The sequence below is a fragment of the Tripterygium wilfordii genome, chromosome 4 (genome assembly GCF_013401445.1).
Source record: "Tripterygium wilfordii isolate XIE 37 chromosome 4, ASM1340144v1, whole genome shotgun sequence".
In the NCBI taxonomy this organism is placed as follows: domain Eukaryota; kingdom Viridiplantae; phylum Streptophyta; class Magnoliopsida; order Celastrales; family Celastraceae; genus Tripterygium; species Tripterygium wilfordii.
Window position 1 is genome coordinate 9078004 of NC_052235.1, and position 21980 is coordinate 9099983.

Consider the following 21980-nt stretch of genomic DNA (forward strand, 5'->3'; position numbering starts at 1 on the left):
ATAAATCATCATCGCATACGCCAAATATGTGACAACTTATTTTCCAACTTATAAACTAAAATATTTTAACTTATAAGCTGACTTTTTTTTTAAACTTCGAAATTCTAAAAGTTGGATAGTAGATTTAGGATATTAAACTAATTAACCAAACCCAGATTGGTTTAAATTTGGACAAGTAAATCGAACAATAACCTAATTCGAGTTAGGGTTCGGACAAACAAATCGGACGATTTCTGTTTGGACCCAGATCTCATTTTTGACTGGATAAAATTTTATATTTGACCAGATTTTGAACATATAACTTATGTTCAAACTTTGTTTAATCTGGGTCGGACAAATTTCATCATTCGAATAACAGGACAAAGTTTTGCCACTCCTACTCACAACTTTATTTGTCTATGGAAAAGAAAAGCCCGTCACTTCCCAACAGCCAGCTGACTTCATTCCCAATCATACCTCCGCATGATCCTCTTTCTTCCCCACCATCCCTGATTTATTTCCCTTGCGTCCTTCCAGCCCCACAGGTTGAAGGCACACTGATATTGCATAATGCCACACCAACAATACTTTATGTACCCAATAACATGTGGCATGTCATTCAATCATTTAACACAAAAAACTTTCATAATAACAGAAAGTATTCACTTAGTCCATAAACATCCATATAGCTACGAGAATTAGTAATGCTGTTCAAAAATTGTAGCACCGGCAAAGAAGGTTCATGAATAGTTTAGGCATTCCAAAATAAAACCTTACCAGATTTCGCTCAAGATTTCGACATCACATCAAATACGATTCTAGCAGGCATTGCAAACAGAACTTTGATTCTCCTACGCTTCAGTTGGCCATGCATCCATAATCAGCAAATAAATCTCTCCCGAGAGTAGCCAGGTGACACTATAACCATCATCAAAAAGTCCTTGAGTATTTCTTGATCTCATACATGATCGAAGATATGGAAACGAGATCTTTGTTTAGCGCAGACCCGCCAACAATCCTCTTTATGCAATCTGAAAGTCTGGTATAGTAAAGCAATAGCTGGGTCAATGCAGCCTTTAAAATCTCCATGCCACACAAGAAGTTACTGAAAGATGTAATCACATCTTTGTGCATCAGCTCTATTGCAGCTTTCCATCTGCTTGCAAAATCCTTTACCAGCGGCTCGACTTCCTCAATAGTTATGGGCTTCTCAGAACTAGTACTTAGGTCCTCCGCTGTCATAATTGCAAATAAGCCTATCTCCTCAAATGATAACATATTCCAAGTGGTGCTGCTTAGTATAATACTTACATGCTCGGTTCTTCACAAACTTGATTAGATCACCAAAATGCTCTAGTAGCAGCTCCTCCTGCACAAAACGAAAGAAAAAAATGATGAAAAAATGCAGACCACAAACAAAAAAAAATTTATAGAAGTAAAATGAGGCAGACACGGACAAATATTGAAACTAGGCAACTAGCCTAGTTCGGTGACCTAAAGCTGTTGTTGACCTCGACTAACTACCTTAAAACCTAGGATTACGTGACAGATCCTTGTCCGACAAGTTCGCTTAAATATCTAAAGGCTAATAGTGATTACTGCTCAAGTATGATGTCAGCTAGAGGCCCTTTCAAAAAGTAAGCTAAGCATAAACCTAGTGGTCAACTATTGTCCAGGCTTCATATTTGCAGGCTTATCCATTATTGAACAATTATTGGTAAGTGGAGCCGCTTACCACAAATAAAGTTGTGTTGCTCTTCAGCAGGTCCTCAAAGTGCAGTTGAATTTTCCCACCATCAGGAACAGCTTCCTGAAATCAACGAGACAAGAATTTTTAATCAGTGGTCAAAACCTAAGCATGTGATATTCTTAAGCAACAAAACATTAGCATGCATAATTCAATCAAAAAGGCACATAAACTACGTAATTAACTTCTCTAAGTCAAAACTAGATAGCCATGGCCAGGTCACTTAAGATTTAGTTTATTTAGAAAGAAAACCAAAACATGATCCTCACCTTAAGCACAGATATTGTCATATCATAATTGTTTATGAGAAACACAATCTGATGTTTTGGTTTTGGGAACAGTTTTGCAAGCTTGATAAGCAAATCATCAACGGCCATTCTCAGTCGTTCCATATTCAATTCAAGCTGCAATTCGAATATTATGAGTAACTAATCCCTAAAAAAGGACAAAATAAAATAATGAAATAGCAACTGTAAGTTTTCATTTCCAAACAATAACTAACCTGGCCATCTCCATATTCAACATTAAGATGAATAAGAGAAGCTGTAAATTCAGCATAGCGTCTCATAACATAGTGAGGATGAATGTCATCCTCCCATAAAGTCCTGACATTTGCATTACGAAGGCTGCCAAGGTGCAAGTCAAATACCATCTTGAAGCGAGGCCAAAGTGAAATATTGACCTGCTCAGATTTATTCAGAGTTAGTCTCCCTACGATGAAAACCGCCATTGAACTATAATAAAATTAATTAACGCTTCTACTTATGATGTAAAAGCCAACAATTGAGATGGCCTATCTCAACCACCATCCAGCTGCAATATACAGGAATATATTGACCACATTCTCTCTTATTGTATCATGTATGAGCAACCAGCCAGTTAAGTCTCCCTTTGTAATGTGTGCATGCTTTTTGCATAAGCATAGAATGCTTGATCTAAAGTCTCAAATAAATCTCAAGGAGTATTCAGCCATGGTCAATCTACAGGGAACTAAAAGAAGTCGCTGAAGTAATTGGACCATAAATCAAAACTCATGAATTCTAAAAGGAGCTCCATGAACTACATTTGCACTAACATCATAAATGATATCCAAAAACAGACCTTATCTAGATATGAATCCAAGCAAGGAATCCTCCTCCGAGACATAGTGAGCTGGAAAAGGAAATTAAAGTGTCAGCAACCCACAAACTATTTGCAAGACACCAATTCGACACTCAGATTATAAACCTAGCAAGTTCGAGTCTCCTCTAAGGCTAATAATAATTTTTTTAAAAATAAATACAACATATAAATAAAAAGTGAACTGTCATTTGTTGCAGACTATCAGAGAGTTTTTACACTGGGTTTCGGTTTTAAGAATACAAATGGATGAGAATTAAGGTAATCAATTCAAGTACAAGCATATAATGCAGCACCTCATACAAAAGGAGCTGGTAGAGTACGTGTATAATCCTTTAAGAGCTTAAATGGGCAGAACTAATAGAAAAGCCGAACAGTTCAAACAGAGTAAATTGATTTGAGCATAGACTCATACAATCCACAATGCTTAAATTCCATGAAGTTTTAATCAGGTGATTAGGATCTATCACTTCCATGTCTATGTCAGTGTCATTTGCTTGTGTTCTAATTTGAAATATTTGGTTCTTTCTTGATGACCAAATCATAATAAAATAAGCTGTGTCATAGTTTGATTGCAAATTGATCTTCAATTCTAGAGCCAGGTAACTTTTATTTCACAGTAAGCCTAACTTAGGTTAAGGAATATATGACTAGGATTGGACTGTGAGACCTAACACAGGAAATCTTTAAAAGCACGCAAGATCCGGACTGCTTAATCATCACCATCCTATTATCAAAGCATTTAACCGATCGTGATGTTAGGGTCAGCAAGACTCCTAGTTAATCCTATCGCAAATTACTATATGCCAGAAACACCCTTTACAATTTACATAGATGGGCCCAGTAAACGGTGGTAAAAACCATTTTTTCACAAACACCTAGTCTATTTCAGCACCAAAATCCTAATTTTAACAGAAGGCACTGCAGTCATAATGATAGTAGAGTTGGCACCAAGTTTAATCTTCACCCAAAATCCACGAAAAATATGCATTACTTTTCTAAGCATTGTTCGAAATCTCATAGTTTTCCAGGAAATAGATGCATAACAGGCAATAGAGGCATAGCAGTTTTATGTATGAGATTCAAACCGACATTATATAACGTGTGATTGAAGATTGAACCATAAGCCAAAGATAGGCACATTGAAGTAATCATACAAGCTCAGGACATCACCTGGTGCTGGTGTATAATGCGAATCATAAGCATTAGGCCAATAGCATCATAACAATTTGGAAGTATCGAGTTGAAGTGTTCATCAATAACAGCACATGGACCTGAAGATATCATAGCAACAACAAATGAAGATCCATAACACTTAGTAGAATATTAAGCCAACAAAAGATATGGTAATTATCTTCAAAGTTCATAACAATTAGTAGAATATTAAGCCAACAAAAGATATGGTAATTATCTTCAAAGTTCTTAACAAATGTGAACCGAATTCTTCCACATGTAGATAAGAACTTTCTCATTTCATCAGCATGTATAAAGATTTGAAGCTTTAAGATCATATGCAATACCAAGCATGTGGTATTGCTCCTTAGTAGTTAGTCCAAAAGTATCTAAATCCCACTAGTGCACCTTGATGCACCAGTAAAAACTATGCATTTTAAGGAGGGAATAATTTATCACAATTACCAGCAAAAATCTCATAAAATATGGATTCTTCCCCAAAGAAATCATCACAGAAAAGGTATCTGCAAAATGAAAGAAAGCAGTCAACACACAACTTAGTCATCTCTAAGATTTAATAAGAAATTTTAAAAAAAAATAACGAGGAAAAGGCAGCTATATGGTACTCAGAAGTAGCAGTGTCCATAAGCAGCTTGTGCAAGCTCCTGAAAAGGACCTCATATGGATACTTTTGGGAGCTTGCTTCAGCAATATGTGGAATCAATGCAGGCTGATCAATTTCCTAACATGAAAACAAGTAAGCAATAAAACAACAAAAATATATACAACATTTTTCTAACCAATGTAAATGAAAACCCTACTCATATATACTAGTGAGAACTGAGAAGATAAGATAACATATTGACATCCATTTTAGCTTAATAAGGTTACACCAACAATAAGGAAAGATACCCAGGGACCAATTGCAAACTCGGAGGTGTAGGGTACGAATTCCCCAAGCGCAACTTAGATTTAACTAATATTGGTGTTTTGCAGGTGATTGCCAGCATCCAGGATTTACTTTACATGGATAGGCCCTACCCTGGAGAGTTTTTGTGGTCTCAGAAAAAAAACATGCATTTTTTTTTGTCAAGAAAAAAACATGCATTTAAATCTATGCCAGTCATGCATAACATGCTTGAATGATTTGTTGGAACATACCCACACAAAAGTCCCAGGAAAAATGTGGAGTGATTGAGTGGTTCATAATACAAGCAATTGGGCCCTGACTCATGAGCTTAAGCTTTTGAGTTGGACGGTTCGAAGCTTGTATTATGGCCCAATTTTCCCAAGTGTGTGGCAGGACCTTAGGCCTATATTTTAACATGGTATCGAAGAGAAGACTCAATCCTAAAAGTCCTCTACCCGTGTCCACTTGTTGGGCTCGCATAACCCCGCCTAAAAGTGTGGAAGAGTGTTAAAGACTTATATCCACATCGGTTAGGTGTAAGACATTGATGTGGTCTATAAGTAAAAGATAAAACCCTTCTCAACTGAGAGAGGGCCTTTTTAAGGATAAAACCATGTAGGCATTAACCCAGAGCGTACAATACCTCTTCGAGTTGTTTGGTTTGGATTTATACAATGCTCTCATGAGTATCTTATTTATAACATATTTAATTTTGCAGTGACAAAAGGGTCAGAGATGCTATTATGAATCTTATATATGACGATGGTACGTATTTATGCAATTATGCAACATGTATAATATGAGATCGTCTTCTGAATAGAAAGTTCCAAGTGGCCACAGCAGGCAAACAAATACATAAAAAAATTTCGTATGGTATATGGTAAAAGCAAGCTCGTGAGCACCTTTAATATGTTAATCCTCTCCCCAAGAGCATAGACAGCAGATCGATTCTTCAATGGTTCCCTTCTGCTTGAAAAAAGACTAGTACTTCTGGCCTCCACACCAATTAAATCACTAGATGACGCGATGTCTAATTGTAATTTCTCCACCGCTCGAATATAAGCACGGAAATGCATGCTTAGAACCTGTTAAACAGAGCATATCCTCAATACTTCTTAATGGCCTTGCATGGTACTTCTAGTGCTTTAAAAAAAATCTTTAAACCATGCTAAACTAAATTTGCTGTCAAAATGACACATTGATACCTATATGTGATGCAATTGGAATATGCCACATGCAAAACATTAATGGGAGAATAACATAGGAACAACCCAAAAAAAAAATACTCATCAGTTTGGTATGTCCGATCATGCACTACAGTAGATTAAACTGTATCATAGTACTCCCACATGTATCTGCATATCAAGCTGCAAGCTTTTTGTGAGCAGCTAAATTTGCGCAAAACATTAGGAAAAAATAACCCAAGGACGAATCAAAGTACATTCATCATTTGGCCAGTGTGACATCATGCATTTTAGTAGATCAAACTGTATCGCAGTACTTGCATATGTATCTGCGTATCAAGCTGCAAGCTTTAGTGCAACCTTAAAATATAAGCATTCAACGTCCCAATAGCTGTCAGCTCGGCAACATCTTGCACATCATCTTGTTCTTGAAATAAAAAGACAAGACCATGTATAATGATTATAGCTATAAATGAAAAAAATAAAGAGAAAACAGATTCAAGGAACTCAGATCTATATGGGCGCTAAAGAAACTTTAAAATGATGCATCAATACTAAAGAAACTGGTAGAAAAGAAAAAATAAAAAAGAAAACAGATTCAAGGAACTCAGATCTATAGACACTCTGGGCAATAAGAATCTTTAAAATGATGCATCAAAGAAACTGGGAGGTGTTGGGTTTAGCATTCCCCAAGGGACAAAGGATTGGTACACTCTCTTAGTATTGTATCATGAATAAAGTTTGATCTCTTTTCAGTCCAAATTAAAAAAGTCTCTCTTTTAGTCTTCTCATGGTTCCTTGACTGAAAATTGGAAGCCAACTGTTACAAAAGAGGAAAAATGGGTTTCTATGGACACTTCCTTCCACAATTTATGCAGTTCTAACAAACATGTCAAAGAATAAGAGTTTCTTTGTACGTCCTTCTTGTCCAGAGCAATTGTTCTAAATGTTTCACTAAACACATTTACATAGTTTGGTATTTTATGCGATACATATTCACCATCACAAGGTCAAAACATTTATACTTTTGATGGTTAAATAATGTTGCTAATGAATAATGTCGCTAGTGAAAAATGCATGCTTTTGACAGTTACAGATAAGAACAAGGACACTTCATACGGGACAAAAAAAAACTAAAATATGTAAAAGAACAACAAAGCATTTGACGGTTTTCCGTTATCAGTGTGCCCTTTGTCCTTTTAAACAAGACATATCTTTAGGATCATATTTATCGATCATAAAGTCAACAACAGTCATAAATGAAAATAAAAATAAACTGAAGTGAGGGAGCAAAGAAGAAAATTAAATTAAAAACTGTAAGGAGCCAAGAAAATCTCATAAATCAAATGAAATTACAGAAGTAGAATTGTGATAACAAATAAGGTCCTAGGGAAAAAATCTAAAAATAAATAATGGACCTGCTTATAAAAGTTCTCTAAGACATCTTCACTCCAACTAAAAGCACTACATCATTCACACATGGGCAACATGCTTCTATTTTTCACCATGCTTGAGCTTGGATTAGAATCGGGGTAAATGGTTGTGAGAAAGCAAATGATAAAAAGACAGACAATGACTTCTAACTAAAGATGTGCTTCTAGACTCTAGTTAATGCAGAATACAAACTCTGAAAATTAAAAGAATAACAAATATTCATCGCATCTGACAGAAAATGGCGAGGGCAAAGAATAAGATTTAACAATGAAAAAAGACATTACTTTATACATGAATGTTTTACAGGCAGCAAAATCTTTCTTCATAGCATAACCTTTAAAGTCCCAAAAAATCTTTATTAAAGACAAGTACAAACTCCAATCAGTCACCTTGTTCATTGTGTCGATGTATGCTCCCCGAACCTCAAGATATACCTCTTTGCCATGTTCCCTAAGGAAGGAAATAATATACCTACATGTTTCACGTTATAAACTATTAACTTGTATTATACCGGCAATTAATGCAGAGAAACGAAGTAAGAAAGACCCAAACTACGAAAAAGTGATGGTCGGCGGACATAAAATGTATCTCTTTGATAGCAGCTTTCTATATGGTAAATAACAATATTGCATGGAAAACATAAAGAAGAAATTATACAAAACAATAAAACGATATCTGCACCATGGGAAGCAAAGTTTAATAACTCTACACAGGTCATACAATTATGTACAACCAACAAAAAGAATTGCCAGATGATTTGAACAACAGCAATAATATTATCATGATAACTCACTTGTACTTTGAAAGTACACTCTGTTGAAGGATCTGGACATTTGTTTTGGGCTTTCTCAGCGCATGTAGCTTTTGAACAATGAACTCAAACACCTATAAAGATATGAGTACAAAAAGATTCAATGTACTCAAGCCAACAGATTAGGAAATAATAATTATGAATATGTGACAAATAATGTAGAAAAGGGGTAGGCAGAAAATCATGTAGACACATTTCTGCTGATGCTCATAATCATCAAACTAATATAGATGACAGGCAGAACACTGTAGTTGGGAACCACATGTGGTCACCAAGCCATCTTAGTTGGAGCCCCTGGGTGCTCTTGGTCAATAAGATTTTAATCTTCGAAAAAATAAAATATATTATGCCAGTGACTTGTAGTCAAAGTGATCCAAAACATGTAGCAACTCCAAACAATAATGAACCTTCGATACTGCTTTCTGCCGAAGTTTTTCGAGCTCAGGTTGAACATCTTTTAGGGCTTTTGAAGCCCCAACCATGGCATCCACCTCGACGAATTTCAGTTTCTTACTTAAAGTTTCAAGAGTTCTCATATATTCATCATTGACCTGCATTGAAAATCCATCACAAGTATGTTACAGATGGTGGAAAGGGATCAGAATTTATTTCAGCTAACTAAATGTAAAAATCATGAAGAAAAGAAAATTTTAAGGATAATGTAATGCAGCTGCACCATGTAACATGTAAGAGTGAATATAAGGCTGCACAAGGACCTAGTAGAACATGAAGTCAAGCTAGATCACATATGACATCGCAAAAAAGTCGATAAATAAGCCAACTTGAGAAAGAAAAGAAAATGAACAAAATTCCTTATCCGATATAAACTACAAAACATATGGCTACATCATGGTTTTTACAATCAAATAGCAGTGTGGGTCTGCAGATTATTCGTAAAACAAGCGATGTCCACATACACATGCTTTGAAAATTTTAATCTAACTAGAAAATCCAAGAATTGAAAGAATAAATCATCAAAGATCCCGTAACAAGAAGGCGGTTCCGGTACTAAGTGTCATCAATATTCAAATGTGTACCTTAGGATCTAGGGTTCTAGAAAGCTCATAAACATAACTCATTGCACATAGAAAAGCCTCCTGATCTTAGGCAGCAAACATTCCCTCAATACATGTAGTATTATAATTTATGTCCATAAACTACTTTTAGCACGTGGAGTGACTACATGTTCTGCTATTAAGATTCCATTGAACTTTCTCAAACAAAATATACAGAAATATGAACAATTAGGTCAAATACAACTAAGAGAATTAAATCATTGGATGCTACAAAAATGCATCAGCATGTATACTCGTGGAAGAGACCATAAGAGAGTACAACATTAATGACAAATAAATCATGCTAACATAAGAATGCATGACGATAAACAAATATTGGGAAGACCTCTCCATCAACAATTATGTCTATCATCCTTGGAGGGATAATAATGTCTTCAACAAATTTCGCCAATTTTGATTCTGCTACCTGTTAAAAGAACATAAACAAATTACCATAGGTGTTGGGCCATTAAAAGTCAGAAAAAATGCAATGAAAAAAAAGGCGACCATGCATCGAGTCATCAACCTCTAATGAAGTGCTTGTTTGATAAAATAGCTTGGATCAAGTTTCTATTTGGCTTGTGAGCTAGCTTGCATGCCAGCTTGGTTCAGCCAATGTCTACCCCTATAGAAAACTAAACTGATGAAACAATGACTTCAACAAAAGAAGAGTAGTGAAATATTCAATTGACATCCACTACAAGAATCTATATCAATTACATGATGTATGAGACAAGATGCTTCAATGTCCCACAGCAGACTACAAGCTTTATTTAGAATGCTTCCATTTCTTTGAGGAAACAAAACATAAAAGGTGTATAAGAACACTAATTAATCGGCACATGTAATCTCAGCCTCTACATATGCTGATTTCAGCAATACGAAAGAAAAAAAGGAAAACAACTCCCGTGCACTAGACCCCTGCAGTGGGCGAGGTCGAACATGTGGCCCAATGGTAGCAGTCCTAGTGGAAAGAGTGCAACCTAGAGGTCACATGTTTAATCCCTGAATACAACTTCTCCACGGATTATGTTGGGATAGGTCTGCATAAATCTTGGCTGTCCCCAACCCCACCCACTATGGGAGCATTGTGCACGGGTGTTGTTTACCAACAATATGCAAGAATGAGACCAACCAAACCTCCCGACCATAACTGATTTGATGGATTGATTGAAAAACCAAGAGATGTTACCAATTTGAAAAAGAAGCATACAAGTGCATGTCAGCAGAATATAATCAATGCACCATACAGTAGAGAACAGTATAAAAGGAAGACAACAAAGGAACTAAGGAATGGATAGCTTGAAGTGGAAGAAGTTCAATCATAAAAAAGGATTTAGTCAGCCCCAAATCTACTCTATTAAAAGCAACCTATAGAGATCACGAGAAGAAAAAAAAAATAAAAAAAATGTAAAATATAGAAGTAAAGAAAACAAAACAAACAAACAAAAAAACATGATAAACTCCATTGTGATGTCTGACAAGTAAAATAAATAGGCAAAAGGGAAGATGAAAAGACAAGGAACAAACTTTGAATAAAATGTAAAGTACAAAACTACGAAAGGAAAAAAAAAAAAAAAACATAAACTCCTAGACAACAAATTTGACACGAAACAACCATTCCTCATAATTTCTACATGGAATGGAAGGCTGCAACCAGGGGTCTGTTAAAGGACTCCTACTACCTGACTATGTGTGTTTGGAACTAAATTGAACCTATTGTAGAACAATCAACTCTGACAAGTACGTTTATCTAGAAGTTTATATAGAAGCCAAATTTCAAGATCTGGCATCAACAACGCTTCTATTTTTCTCGTTAGGCACTGTTATTTCATTCTAACGATGATGATCAGCATGAAGGGACTGTGATAAAATATCTCAAGACTGCAAACCCATCGAATTCTTCAAAAACCCACACATTTACACTTGAATGAAAGAAAAAAAAATTAAAATTAAAGTTATAACAAATTTTAAAATTTTATAGAGGATAATAGTCTCATCCTTTGCCTGGAATGATAGAGTTCAACTGTACAGGAAACAACATAAAATCTAAACTTAATCAAACCCCACCAATTGGAGAGCCAGCTTGTTATCACCTTATAAGCTACATAAACTTCAATTTCAACAAAAAAGATTCCTAGATAGTTCAATTATCATCTTTGTTGAACAGATAAGACAGCAAGTCATAAAATTATAACTGCCAAAACCAACTAAGAATGTACAAATTTATGGCTTTTGTGGTTTTACCAGTATCAAAGAGGAGAAAAATGAAAACAGCCCAGTTTTATGATAAAAATACCTTACGATTCTTCAGTCTCAGGCCCATATCCATGGACTTCTCCTGAAGAATTTTTATGTCTGAACTTATAGATCCAATCTCAACCTGCAAGAATTATGAAACCTTAATTATAATAGATATGTCACCCAATAACTACAAAGAGCATTGCCAGTTTGCCAACTAGAAAGTAAAACAAAGAAACAAAGCCAGCAGGTTTGACAGGAAAAAAAAAAACAAAAAAGAAGAAAGAAGGAAAAGTAGGGTTGAGCCAGAAATTGGTAGAACAAGCCAACCAAATCCTGCTATTCTACTAATCTGCCGAATGAAGATCACATAAAGATATTTACTTTTTCCAACATCTCTTATGTCTTGGACTCAATGCTTCTCGGTACTTTGGTAGTACTTTAATCCAAGTTACAAGAACCACTGCACCAAATGCAATAAGTGAGAACTTTCCTTTAGAATATTAAGATGAGTCTCTGATCCTTCAAAATTCCTCATGTCGCTCTTGTTCCAAATAAACAAATCGATGAATAGTGGAATGACATGAACAAATCTCCTCCCACTCCTTACAGAAAGACCAAGCCTTCAGTTCACTTTTAATATACCCAGTTACTGTCCAACCCACTTCCATTCATTCTAAAGCCATGATTCCCAAATTGCCGACCCAATCACTACGAAGGCTAATATGTCTGACAGTTTCCTTTTCGCTTTTGCAAAGAAAACATCTGCTGGCCATAAACAACTCTTTTTTGAAGATTATCACTTGTCAAGATATTCTACCATGCCATTTCCCAAGAAAAAAGGCAATTCAAAAATATGCAGATGTAAGAATGTAGAAATAATGACTAAAAAACCAGGCAAAATTTAAAGAACCACAAATACTAATTCCCCATCGGCAACTCTTATCATTGTTTGAATTAATGATCCATCACAAATTTAAACACTCGACTGTCACAAAAAAAGTTTGAATATGGAATAGCATTTCCTTTGTCAAGTAAGATAATGAAAAATCATAACAAATAAAAAAGAAGAATTAGTAAGCTTTTCAAAATTTTAATGTAGAAATATTGAAGTATCCAGCAAAAAAAGACATACCTGAAAACCACTGAGAAGAGTTTCCATCTGTGACAAGATGTGATCACAATCACGAATTTGATCATGAAGAGAGACTAGATTGTTGCTCTCTTTTATGTAATCCTGGGTATAAGGAGCATTTGAGATGAAAATGAGCATTTAGAGGAGCAAGTATCTAATGAATAAAAAAACAACAGGTCAAACACAATGAAATGAAACGAAAATGAAAATGAAAATCGAACATCACTAAGACAGCCTCTGTATGTAATAACTTTTACTTTGTGACTACACAAACCAACAACATACCTAAGCAAGGTTCAAACAACCTGCCAAAACAGCGTCACTACATGCTAAATGACCATTCCATTGGGTGACATGTACTTGAATCAAAGATTCTACCAAAAAGATGATGCCATCGTAAAGCCATACCAAATATGGAAAATGAATTAAATGAATAAAGGAACCAAAAACTAACAGAATAAAAATGTTTACATTAGGCAACAAGTATCTTCAGATTGATGTATGATGTATCCTTAGAATAAAGGGGAGAATCATGTCAATGTTTTCCTACTTTATAGCATCTTTTTGAACAGATAAATATAGGATAAGCTATCAGCCAAGTACTAACTACCTTTAAGCCAAAGCATTAGTACAAGCTGAACAAAATACATCCAGATTAACCATAAGATCAAGAATCAGAGCGAAGATTTTCCAAGCACGAATGAAGTAGAACATTAATTGATGTGCTGACACTGGCAAAAGAAATGCATTCCAAGTAAGAAACGACAAACCTGAATTGAGTCCAATTCAACTTGCCGCAGATTGTTCTCGACCCCCTTTGTATGGTCTCTAAGTGTCGTACCCTTCAATAGTATGTTTGTAACAACCTATGAAGATGTAGGCAACATAATAAGAAACAAACATCCGCCAGATGCCTTTTATTTTTCTTTTGCAATGAGGAAAATCATTAGACAAAATGAAATCTAATATCATTAGACAAAACAAAGCAATTTGATTAAATCAAACTTCGTAGCAATACATTATATTATATAACCAAAATAAGCACCATTGTCTAAGTAAGGGGATGCCATGGGTGGCCAAATATTTCCCCAAGCTACATATATATCAAATCATAAGTCATAACAACAGCTAAAATATAGCTGAGTAGAGATGTTGACCATAAGAATAATGAAATTTACATTCAACAAACTTCTTGCAACAAAGATCATGAAGAAAATGAGAAGGAAAATATAAAATGAGTGAAGCAACACAAATATACTCTCCAGCAGCACAGCTCCTTGTTGGTGAATGGTATCAATTATAATAAGAACCAAATAGAGCCTACATATTAGGAGCACGACAAACCAACTCCATTGCTACTTACAAATGTACTCTCCAGCAGCTCAGCTCCTTGATGGTGAAAGGTATCACTATCAATTATAATAAGATCCAAATAGAGCCTACATATTAGGTGCACGACAAACCAACTTACGACAAACCAACTTCGGTGCTACTTACATCGTCACTCTTAAACTCTTCTAGTTCCTGCTCGAGTCCTTCCAAAGATATATCATCACAACTAACAACAACCAAAAAACAAGTTGGATCTTCTCAGGCCAAGACACTAAGATAAACTAAATTGGTACAAAATAAACAAAACAATCAAGTAGCGAAACCTGCTGGCATCTTCTTCGAGAGTCAAGTCCCCAACAAATGCTGTCAAACCAAAGACATTCTCGGGCGTCTTCTCATTTGCAACGTCAGCCATCCGCTTATATAGCTCCAATTGCACTGCAACCATGTTACATATATGAGCAAAAAATGAATACCAAAAAAAAAGTGAATACTGAATAATAATCTCATAAAACATAACGAATACTAATAACTAAAAGATGGGGAAAAAATGGATTTAGTCGCAAAATACATAATACGAGAGACATGGATCTACGACTCGTGTGCCAAGCTCTGTCAAGGAGTGAATTTGCTTAAGGAAGGAGTATCTAACTGATTCCTCTAACTGCACGGAATTTTCATTTCTTTTATGTTCTTTCTTTTTTTATTTTGAATTTCTCACCATAAATTTGGTGGCGCATGGGCTTCGTAGGGTAGCGGTGTTGGGCTCAATATGCGCTAGATTGTCATAGATGTTGTGTCAAACACACCCCAAAATCAAGTTAAATCATCAAGAAATAGTTACAAAGGACACAAGTGGCACAAAATAAAAGAAAATAACATAAAAGAAATGAAAATTATTCGCACATAGGAAATCAGTTAGATACTTCTTCCTTGAGCAAATTCACTCCTTGCAGAACTTGGCACGCGAATTTTGTTTTTGTAAAAATCAGTGTGTTTGTTTTGCTCTTCAAGAATCATAGATCCACGTCTCTCATATTATACATTTAGCGACTAAATCCAAATTTTTTTTCTTGATGTTTCAGTTACTAGCAAGGTAGTCAAAATCGAGATTTTATCTAAAATCGGAAAAGAACTGTAAAATCAGAATTTGTGTATTTTGTAAAATTAAGTAAAATTGTCAATAATATATTGCAAAAATGTTCTAGAATCACATAGAACATGCTCAATGACATTTTAGAAATAAGTGGACATTTTGCAACACCAAAAAACTGCACCGGTAAATCATGATATCAGCTCAGATTAACCCAAGCTCAAAAAACTAGCCCAGAATGAATCCTAATTCTGTAATCACAAAAAGAATCCAGATCTGAAACCAAATTTGGCTCTAACATTAAACTTGTTCAAATACAGAAATATCAACTAAAAGAACAAGGAAAAAATTTCATACAAAGCTGTCACAAGAATCTAATATGATGTAATACTCGCACGAGGTTTGAGGTTCGAGGTTCAGCCCCCTCTTTCAAAAAATTAAGCATGTAATCAAATAACATTAAAAAAAAAACTGAGAATCTGGAAAGAAGGAAAAAAAAACTTTCAAAGAAAAGGTTTAATGCGGTATCTACTTCAGCTCTGGTATCCTTCATCATCTTTTTTTTTTTTCCCATGGTTTTTCAAGCTAATCATAATTCATAATTACCAACAAAATCCGATATATTTAATAAAACAAACGTTTAAATAATTTACAAGTAATCTACACTATTTGAACAATTTTTACAGAGATTTTTCTAATCAAACAAGGAAGAATCATGAGAAGCAAAGACGCAGCGTAAATCGGAGGTAGATGATAATCAGTGAATAATAAAGAATAAAGCACAAATATCTCCATACCAACAGTAGATACTCCAAAGCGATTCTTAGTTGCCGTTGAAAGCAAGGGCGTTAAGGCTTTTCTTCTCAGATGGGGTTTTTGGCAGGTACTAGAATATGCATATACTCGCAGATTGTCCTCGGAAGGATCGTATTGATGCGGTTTCCTTCTCAGATGGGGCGTCCTAGTTTCGATAATACGCAGTATCTGATAAAAAGGAAGGCATGTTTATAAATCTTCAAAGAGCACGACCAGCTAAACTATTAAAAGAGCACCGCCAGCTAAATTGGCCCAAACTTCTTGTCAATAAATACAGAAGCTAGTAAAGGTAATATATAAGTTGTAAAGTTTCCAATTTCGCTGTACTGATGCAAATTACGGGTGAGTTTATGGATAAATAATCCTCTGGTTTATGGCTTGTTGGCTTGACTCGGCTTCGCTGTTAAGTGTGGTGGAACTGTGGAAGAGAATACACAATTGCACATGCATTTTTAGGTTTCAGCAATTTCATCTTCTTTTATACAGGGCTGGGATTTGTGAAAGGATATCCAGGTACTGATCTCCTCACTGACCAGACAGTGAAGCATTCTTATTTCATATAACAAATTGGAAAAAAAAAATTGCATTTACTCCAAACAAATTAAGAACATACAAACTTTCCTACATATTCAAAATATCTATAAATCAGATTCACAACAATGTTAGGAAAAAAAAGGCTTGATCACAAGCAAACTCAAGAATAATGGAAGCTTGATCACATCAGTATTAATAGAAGAGCTCCAAGAACAAAATGGAAAAACACATTCAATGGTACTTTGGTCGGGAATGAAGAAACGAACACACAAGAAAACCAAATCGAAACAACTTTCTCAAATTTCAAACATCAAAAGCACTAAAAGAAAATCGGGTTTCTCGAGCAGCAAAAGAAGGACGAACAGATATTGCCCGATACCGCCATAAATTCAAAACAACATAAAATATACGTGAAAGATGAAGAAGGGTAAGAGTGTTTCTATGTGTGCAGCCGAGAGAGATACCTCGCATCGACATGGTTGTTGGTGGCGCGCCTACGACAGCGACTTGGATCTGAAGAAGATGAGCAGCGTTCGAAAACTGATAGCAAACTCAAGCGACGCCGTTTCACGCTAGGGGGTTTGGTGGAGGAGTTACAGGAGTAGCTACGGTTTTTACTGACTCGTTTAGTTCGGACCGGGTTGACCCGACAGCTGAAGAAAATTTTCGAAAAAATTAAATTTATGGAGATGCGGGGGATCGAACCCCGTGCCTCTCGCATGCAAAGCGAGCGCTCTACCATTTGAGCTACATCCCCAGTCTCACGTTTCCAGCTTTCCTTGAAAGGCTATACGAAATATTTCGTTAACGCATTCGGTTTTAAACTTTATAAATAGTGCTTAGACCGACTCCACAGTACTCTTTCATGAGTTTCTAAGTCCAACTAATTGAGCTTGGTCCCTTCGGGGACATAAATAGTTCAAATTCAAATTCAAAGTCCAATTTTAGGATTTTGATAATTGGGTTGTGAACAATGAAAATGACATGTAGACCAAGGGAGCTCAACAGGTTTATTTCATTGAGTTAATCAATATAATAACTTTATTTCACTCTTTTACCCCATAATTCATTATCCAAAAATTAAAACACAGTCTATAGAATTCATTGTTTTAGTTCTGAATCCATTGTTTTTGAAATTCTATTGAAAAAAACAATATAATTAAGATCCACCCAATAAAACTCATCGACAATGGATCTTGTTAGAAAGAGTTTTACACGCTGATTCCGGATATGTAATTTTTTTAATAAATCTAACAAGTATTTTGAGAGTTAAAACATTTTAAAATTTCGTTTAAGAGACTTGGACTCCCATAGCTTACCACTAAATGGGCTACCTAGCACTTCTGGTGAAACAAATATCGAGCAGGATGTCTAACATTTAAGTAGCATGTTATCGTTTAAGCAGCATGTTATCCTATTCAAGAATCCAGCATTGTTATTGCTAGCCACATTGAAAAATCAATCATCAATCAATCTATCTATCTATCTATCTTCTATCTATCTATCAATATATAATTACGGAGCCCTGAGGTGGAAATGCAACATCTTCAGTTGTCCACGTCAACTTCTAGAATTGATGTGTGGTTGCCACATGAAATTTGGAGGTCAAAATTAATTATAAAGAAAATCCGAGACAAACTGAAGTTACTGTCGCCATTCAAGATTCTTGTCGACTCTTCCCCAGCCGTGTTTAATTAAACAACTCTTCCCTTGCGTTTATTTTCTTCTGCACGCTTTCATTAAACAGATCCATGCATCTCAGTGATTGGGCACTTCTTTTTCTCTCTATGATTCATACATCTTAGGGTTTCTTCAATTGATTCTCATAGGCAAAAAACAAACGCCTCCGGTTCATGTATCTGTGCAACAATATAATCAAAAATCCAATCGAATTGGCTTCAACTCTTCCATTCGATTCATCAGCTTTGGCATATGTATATGTGCAACAACAAAGCCAAATGAGAGCCCACTTCCGTTCTACGCGTCTCAAAAATTGGCCATCATCGTTTTGGTTCATGCATCCGCAAGTGGAGGCTGCTTCTTTTGAGGTGATTATGATATCTTCTCGAGTTATTAGGGTAATTTTTTGTTTTTAAAACATCTTCTGTGTATATCATCCAGTGTATGCTCTGTTGGAGTAAGTTTTGTCGCACCCAATTTATCCCTAATTTTTGCTTTTCACACAATTTGATCAATTGTTCTTCTAATGGTGTCATGCGACTACATTCTTGACTTACAAACCGAGCAATTTCTTTGTCGTTCACATGATTATTGGATTCTTGACTTGGATTCTCCGATATGTGATGAGTATGGTCAGACACTTAAAAAATAAACTTTGTTTTTCAGTTCTCTTTTGGGCTTTTAACTATCAATATTTATTTTTTGTTTTGGTGTTGTGGGTTTTAAACCTTTGCAGCGGTTGAGAACCCTTTCAAGAGCATATTGAAGAGGTTGAGAAACCTGAAAGGGGGTGAATTTGATAAGAACTACAACTTGCCTTACGTATTGTACACGTATCATCAACCCTACAACCTCATAGGGTTTCCTTTAGTGGCGTAATTTCCACTCCTACATGTTGAATAAATAGAATCTTGCAGGTAAATGCAAGGTTGTTGCTTCAGAAACGATGTGATGGGAATATCTACCTAGGAAGACTTTCAAAATTAGGACTTACACCCATACTTTGGTTCATAATATTACTTTTACTAATGACCTATATTCATTTTGTCATTATGGGTATCCCATTATCTTATCTTCTAAATTTTAGATTATGCCCTTGTTAATATTATTATATATGCATTATTTTTCTAATTTGACTGGTAACTTCAATTGCATAATCAAATATGTCGAAGTTAACAGGTGGATTTGCATGGTTGGGTGCTTTCCTAGGCCCAAGCAACTGTCGGACTGTTATGTTTTATAGGTACAAAAGGTATGTGTAACATTCTAAAAATTTGGTGACCAGTGGCCTAGTGCTATGTGTAAATAGGTGGTGCCACATGTACTACACTATGACTAAATATTAAAAATAAAAATAATAATTTAAATAAATTATTATGGTAAGATATAGATATATATATATATATATATATATATATATAGTTATTTAGTTTGATTAGTTTAAGTGGGATCCTTAACATGTGATGCTTGAGAGAATTTAGCCAAAATTTAGTATGGAACTATTACGTGCTTAAGATTATGGGAAATTCTTATGGGCTTTTGGTGGTTTTGGTTGAGAAGTGATGGGATGAGGGAATACCAAAGGTTCTTAGGCTTTTGGGTTGTAAATTAAAGAGGTCTATTCAAAGCTATTTTGGAGAGATTATGAACAAAGTTAGTAGGTATGGTAGTGGTTTTGAGGATGATAAACATTTAGGCATCCCAAGAGGTTAATAGGTGTGATGAATGATTGGCCTATAAAAATAAAGGGGTAAAGACTCCATGTTTGTTTTCATGGTCTTTGCAACTTGGTTAAGAAGGAGGTAAGGTAAGGTTCTTGAAGACTTGTTTTTGTGTGGATTAGCATAGTATTCAGATTCGACGAATTGTCTAATTGGTTTGGTAGTTGAGGGTATAGTTCATATTAATCAACTGGGTTATAGTATTGTGTGTTGTATGGGCCAAAAACCGTTGACTCGAAATACTTGAGCATAAGTCGAAAGGCCCAACGAGTCCCATGGTTAGACCAATCCAAATATTCGTCCGAAGGTATGTCTGGCCCTTATCCAAGCGAAAGCCCAAAGCCCACGATTAGAATGGGTGCAAGACTAGGCATCTATGGCCCAAGGCTTTAGAAGCCAAATAAGTCCCAGATTGGGCCGCAGGCCCAACTACGGCCCAACGAAGAAGCCCGTCCATATGGTCAACACGTGCTGACCACTTGATTTGAAACACTATAAATAGAGGAGGACCCCTCCACATTTACTCTCTTCACTACCTGGTATTTCTCTCTCTCACTCTAAAAGCCATTCACTTCTCTCATTTAAATATCTCCCACCGTTGATTGACTTGACCGTTAGAACTTGTTTGGTCAACACCACAGCGGTGTCCAAGTTTGACGATCAACTTTCCTTTGATCTTGCAAGGTTGTCATAGGCCTTGATCGACGATAACAAATTCATTACAGATTTTAGGATCTACAATTTGGCACCTACCGTGGGGCCTTGACAATCATTCGGCTAGATCAAATACTTTTGATCGACTCATCATTCCATTATGTCTTTTGACGAATCAAATGATTTCGCTACTCAGCTGGCCGCACTGAAGGCTCAAATGAAGGAGGATAAGGCTGCAGCAAGGGTCGAGAGTGCATCTGTCCGAGTGGAAAACATTGCTCTAAGGAGTAAGGTAGAGCAGCTGATGGCTCAGCTTTCCACACCACCTCTGGCCTTACAGGCTCGCCTCAACATAGGCTCTATGTAATCGCTCGACTCTCCTAATCCAGCTGAGACCTCTTGTCAGTCGCGTTCTCAATCATCCAATATCCCGCAGCTCCCTTTGTTGGTCAACGAGCAATCTAATACCATCCATGGGCTTCCTCCGCCCCTACCAACTCGTCCAACCGTCACTACTAGTGTTGGATTGTCTTATTCCTCGAAAGGGCTGACCAATGCCCAGAGGCTGACTGAATTCAAGAAGTTCCTCAGACGACTCCCCAGAGTACTAGTGTCGATCAGAAAAATTTTACCTGACAGTTATTCTAATTCCCCATTCACTGATTGCATCGCACTGGTAGAAATGCCGAGAAAATTCCATCTTTCTAACATGCGCTCTTTTGATGGAACTAGCGATTCGGACGACCATATGGCTCAATATTGACAAAGGATGCTCACCCTCACGGTGTCAAGGGAGTCTCGCAAAGCATGCATGTGCAAAGCCTTCGAATGTTGTCTTATAGGTCCGGCCCTACAATGGTTCATCAACCTCCCTAATGCCTCTATCAACTCATTCACCTAGTTGACATACCATTTCATTGAGCAGTTCGTTAGCAGTAGGAGGTTGCCTAAGGCTTCAGACGACCTTTACAAAATCAAGCGCGGGCTGGACGAGTCTCTTCGTTCATACATTGGTCGCTTCTTAGCAGAGAAAGTATTGATCCGTAGTTGTAATATGGAAACAGCTGTCACGGCTTTTAGAAAGGATTTGTTATCCTCCGACAAGCTCTACAAGGAATTGACCAAGTTCCCATGCACCAACATAGAGGATGTGCTAGCTCGAACGTGGGCCCAAGTGAAGTCGGAAGAAGATGAGAGCAACCAGCCCCTAACTTTGGTCGGGAGGAAAACCAAAAATCCCGAAATCAGTAGAGACCGTAGCCCAGATCATCGATCCCATGCTTAGGAGAGCTCGCGCCACGACCAACGACAATATGATCGATCTCGATCAGCTTCATCTGGCTTTTGGAAATCGGAATACGC

The 21980-nt window shown here is 36.3% G+C and overlaps 1 non-coding gene and 1 pseudogene across 1 annotated transcript; both read right to left on the reverse strand.

The window, feature by feature from the left end:
* Positions 1-575: 575 nt before the first annotated feature.
* LOC119997103 lies at positions 576-17165 on the reverse strand (annotated as a pseudogene).
* An 82-nt stretch (positions 17166-17247) lies between these two features.
* TRNAA-UGC lies at positions 17248-17320 on the reverse strand. Its single transcript has one exon. It is a non-coding gene; the product is annotated as a tRNA-Ala (tRNA).
* Positions 17321-21980: the final 4660 nt, after the last annotated feature.